Source organism: Seriola dumerili, unplaced genomic scaffold (genome assembly GCF_002260705.1).
Source record: "Seriola dumerili isolate Sdu_G_001 unplaced genomic scaffold, Sdu_1.0 BDQW01000068.1, whole genome shotgun sequence".
NCBI classification, from domain to species: domain Eukaryota; kingdom Metazoa; phylum Chordata; class Actinopteri; order Carangiformes; family Carangidae; genus Seriola; species Seriola dumerili.
In genome coordinates this window covers 9,733,311-9,738,830 of record NW_019174323.1, presented here as the reverse complement: position 1 = coordinate 9,738,830, position 5,520 = coordinate 9,733,311, and positions in this window count along the sequence as shown.

Here is a 5,520-nt window from a genome sequence, read left to right as displayed (position 1 = left end):
TACGGCCACGTCAAGAAAATTTGAGACACACACACACACACACACACACACACACACACACTCTCTCTCATTCTCCCAACATATGAAGGAGTAAATTGAATGTTGTACGTGCCAGTAGCACCTCAGGTTGCGTTTTGGAGGACCTCAGTCTCTGTCCATCTTGTGGAACATGTCTGAACTTACTTGAACTGTCACTATCCCGTCTGCAGTGTTCCACCTCCATTGCCTACTTCAACACAACAAATCTTCCTTCGGCTAACGTCCGTGTCCCCTGAGCCTTTTGCCAAGATAAAATTCGTCGGGGCCAGTTTCTTCGAGCTTGAAGCTTTTGACTGCCTTGTAAACTAATTGACTGAAGATGCCATAATCATGAATGTATAGCTGAATCTAGCTGGGAAATAGTTGCAAATCACACACGGATGAATTCATCCTGGAAAAAAAAAATGGAGTCCCCTGGTACATTTTCCCTCCTCACAGTGAATCACAGCTCTGTCTATCACACAGTAAAATGAACTGAGATGAGATGATCATCGCCCAGCATGCGCTCTCTACTTGTCTCCTGATGTCCGTCTGCCAATAAGCCAAATGTATTTCTCAGACGCTGCTTCTTCAGCTATAGAACACAGCTCTCCGTATGTGAAGCAGAAAGTGGAAAACAGATCAGCCCCGGCTTGTGGGGGGGGGGACCTTGTGTGCCACCATTTTTCATGATTTTTTTTTTCTTTTGCTCTGCGCAGCACTTTCCGACCGAGCTGGTGAGGCAAGGTGCCTCACGTCAGCAGACACACTCATCTGTGTGACACCGGTGCTAGACCTAAGGACGCAGACTGTGTCCTCGCAATGTTTCATTGCAGCCAACAGCACTATGCCATCAGTGTGGAAGAATCCTCCCCTTGAGATGTGTAAAATTTGAAGAAAAAAAAAAAAATCTATGACAAATATAATATCATGCTAAGGTTTAAATGTAGAGCTGGTCTTGAGTTTGGCCGTTTTGAATGTGATTTTTTTTCTTTTTTTTATTTATTTTCATTTTTGTTGGCTTAAAATTGAATTTTTATTCCATATGTCTGGTTATCAGCTTATGTTTTTTATTATAACCTCAGATAGCTTTATTTTAGAACGTCTGCTCTTTGCTCTTAATTTAAAGTAATGGATACCCTGAACATTTTTTTTTTGTCCCTTCCCTCACTGTAATCTGCAGGCGTCATTAGTACCAACTGGCAACAACTTCTCTTAATCAGACACGAGCATCTTAAGATGTTTTTGTTTCAGCTTCCCAAGTGGTTTGTTAGCATCATTAGCATTCCTCATTTCAAACAGCGGCCACAGAGATGTGGCTGGTAGAAACTTTTCTTCGCAACATGTGCATGATATGATCTGGTGAGGGTGGGGGGTGCGGGTGGGGACTGAAATGTTAAGGTGCTCCTCTTTATTTTTCTTTGTAGTGTCGCTGAGTTTGTTGAAGTAAATCTAAATGTAGAGGAATCAGAGGGAGCACAGGAGATCTGTAGCTGTAGCTCAGGAAAGATTATGGAACCTACAGAATTATAACCAGGGACAAAGTGCAATGCTGTTCCTTTCTATGATTTTTGTTTGTTTGTTTGTTTTTTTTGTTCTGAATGTGTTGTGCGCCAGTATACTGTTTGTATGTTTTTATGCTTGTCTATGCGCAACATGAATATTTAAGTTTCCAAACTGTGTGTGTGAGTGCGTGCGCGTGCGCGTGTGAGCTGCATGTGTGCCTTTTAAACCTCTCAAGCTTTTGTGTTTACACCTTGTGTACATGCTTTAGCTATCAGGGCTTATAGGCTTTTACCAGATTGTCCATGAAGTTTGTTCCTTGCAGAAGCAAGAAACACCATTTGCATTTAGAACTGGTGTCTATCAGCCACACGGACACACTCCTGCAGCTTAGTACCTCTCAGCTATACACAATAATGCTTCTGTCTCTCATTCACAGCTGCTCTAGTCTATACACACACACACACACACACACACACACACACACACACACACACACACACACAGGATGAAGGGTATACACCAGGCACCATTCAACAATATTAAAGTTTCCTTGGTCTTCATTTGATCTTATATTGCAGACGCTGTCACTAAAGATGAGCCTTCATCTTTCTTTTCTTTTCTTTTCTTTTCTTTTCTTTTTTTTACTCCAATCAGAAACAGGCTTTTAACAGGCCAATCCCCTTCCTGTACACCCTGAGGACTGGACTGGCCCCACTATATGAATAGAGATGCAAGTTTCCAGGATAGAGGTCACAGAGTCCTTAAATCCTCCCTGGTGCTGCAGTGGGTGCTCAGTGATTGATGTACTTCTACTTTTCTTTAATCCAAACTGATTTGTCAATTTAAATGTACAGGTGGTAAACCTTGAGATAACAACTTGATTCTCCTTGATATTGAACCTTGGTAACCTTTTAAAGTCTTAAAAAAAAACAAAAAACAAATCCAACATTGGTCCAATTAGATTGCATTACAATTAGTTCTCTTTGTCAATCAAGCCATTTGATTCTTTCAAAATAAATTCCTCTGGATGTTCCTGTACAAGCTGCTTGCTGCTGAGTAGGTGAAAATCATAGCAGTTTTTCTTTTTTTTTCTCTTTTTTTGTTTGTTTCTGGTGCAGAAGTAAAATACAACCTATGCAAAACAGCCGCATGGGATTTCCCTAATGAATGCCTCCTAATTCTCTGAGGCACGCTAATACGCCTCGTCTGATTCGGCAGTCACCTGTAAGAATCGCGCTGATCCGAGATTTGAAACGTTTCCACAGCCTTGAAACGAAGCCATGCTGCAGCATCGTTTGGATGAAACGAACAGAACCTCATGTTTCACTATATGGATATGAAGAAATGGTGTTCAATTATGTGTGTGTGTGTGTGTGTGTGTGTGTGTGTGTGTGTGTGTGTGTGTGTGTGTCGAAATGTGACATGAAGTTAGAAGTTTGTCATATTTCTGTTTTCTTCTTGCCGTGCAATGACACCCCACCCCCCCCGCCCTCGCTCTGTTTTGTGGAATATTCAAACTGTGATTATACATTTGTAGATACGTCACTCTGTAAAATTATGATGAGATGTTTTTAAAAACACTGATTCTGGGTAATGTTTGTATATATATGGTGTTCCCAGGGAATAAAAGGAGACGAGTCTTAACTTTCTCTTTAATGTTCCACAGTCATCTTGTCGTATGTTGTTTTTGTTTGTTTTGTTTTTTTTCCCCCCAAGAGGACAAGCTTCACACTAACATCTGTTTCTCTTGTTTCTGTTTTTCAGTTACAGTGGAATGAAGTGTAATTCAGTTAACAGGTCTGTTTTGTTGACCAGTTGACCTCTCGCACAGTGACTCTTTGTAAGATGCAGCTTTAGGTCCCACTTAAAAAGCAGCTGTGTCAGCAGTGCAGGAGGTCATGTACATCACTGCGCCACTGTCACTCAAACCTGGCAGCCTTTCCGATGATTTAAAAGCCAGTGTGATGGGAATACTCCCCACATCCAAACGAAAACAATCAGTCAAGGGAGAACTTTCCTCCACAACCCATCATTTGTAGCGTAACAGAAGGCATCATTCTTGTGTAAATAACCTACTTCATTGAGGGCACTGGAGTCGCATTAAACATAAACATAAATGTGAAAGGTTCAGATTAGGGCTGCAACTAACCTTTATTTTCATTGTAAATTAATCAGTTACTTGTTTGGTCTATAAAAAATATTAGAAAATAGTGAAAAATGCCCAGCACGGTTTCCTAAAAACCCATGTTGAGGTCTTGAAATTGCTTGTTTGGATTGGTCAACAGTCAAAAATAGACTCAATAGACTCAGCAAATCTTCACAAATGGAATTTTTTGTTCTTGAAAAAGTATCAAACGATTGATAGGTTATCAAAAATAACTGCTATTAATTGATTAAAATCGACCTAATTGTTTCAGCTCCAGTTCACATGGATAACTTTGTGCAAAAGATCAAATTCAGAGGAATCAAACCAGTGTTGTTGAACAATGTCCTTAGTCACCCTATCAATCTGCACGCATGCATGAGCTCTCTCTCTCCTCTACTCTGTCACACGCATGCAACATGTGCAAACATTGGAAAAACACCCCCAGACCGACTGATAGCACCTGTCATCAAAAATAGTACATCATGTAGCATGACAACAACACATTCCCTCACTTGTGCATTCTTATCACGTATGGGTGAAATTTCCCATTTTCTCTGCAGGCGCAGCAGCACACGGCAGGTTCAAATATCCATTTCAGGCCAACGGTTACCGACAGGCTATTTTTAGCTCTCTGATAACGGATTCTGCTATCAGCTTAGATGACCACCCTTGAATTCATAAAGCATCGACTGTGTCCTTTAGATGCTGCAGCAAGCGTGACAGCAGCTCTCAAGGTGTAGTGATAACAAGCCTGTCCCGTCCTTGTCAGTCTGTTTTTTGTTTACTATATCTCCTCCCGACACAGGCACAGCTACAGCTGCAACATTAAGATAAAAACATTTGAATATGAATTGGTCTCTGTAATGAGTGTTATTACATTCCACTTACTGTCTGTCACTTTCAGCATTATGTAATTCTGCGTACAAAAATAGACCTTTTAATTGGGAATATTCATGTATCCATCTGGTCTATCCCATCAGATAAAGTGGAATCACTCAGTAATGCTATTGTACGGCACGCTCCTGCTCCGCCCAGTCAGATGCTCGAAGATGGAAATGGAGCGGGTTCATTTTCTCCAGTAGTGCTGCAGTACTTTTGTCATGTTCATTCACTGTTTTTGAGATTAATAAAAACCAAAGTGCAGCGCTGCAAGTATCAGCAGAGTACATTTTGTGAATGAAATTGTTTGTTTCATGCTTAAACCTGAGCTCTCTTCACTTACAGAACGAGCACTCGCGACCTCCCGTCTGGAAACTGTCTTCTGTGTCTTTATGCTGGAGGAAGACAAGAGTAGAGGCCAAAACCTCGAGGTCAGTGCCGATTAAATGCAAAGAGTCAGCAAGAAAGGTAGCATGTGGAGATGGCCTTGGATGTGATGAAGGCTTTTAAACTGTTCCACTGCTTCCTGCCTCCACTGTTCCCTGCAGTTGTGGAAAGTAAGTGCTGTGCATAAGTACATTTTGCAAGAGTACTTTTTTTATTTTTTTATTTCATAACATTTCAGAGAAAAATATTCTTCTTTTTACTTCACTACATGTATTTAATGAATATAATCACTAGTTACTATTCCGGTTAAGATGTTACATAAAAAAGCATTTAATAAACAAATAAAATACAATGCGCTGCTAATGATTACGCCAATGGTTCAAAACCTTTTTGACTTGTGATTTTTCAAGTAAGAGCCTTCTGTCATGTGTGAGATGTCTGAGCTATTAGTGGTTCCAATACAGAGACATTTCCATACTAAACGTCTCAGATGGTTTCATGTAAATAACTGTTTGAGGCCTAAACAAGTAAAATGATCCAATATTTCTATAAGAAAGCAAAGTCCCCCAGATTTATCTTGCGGC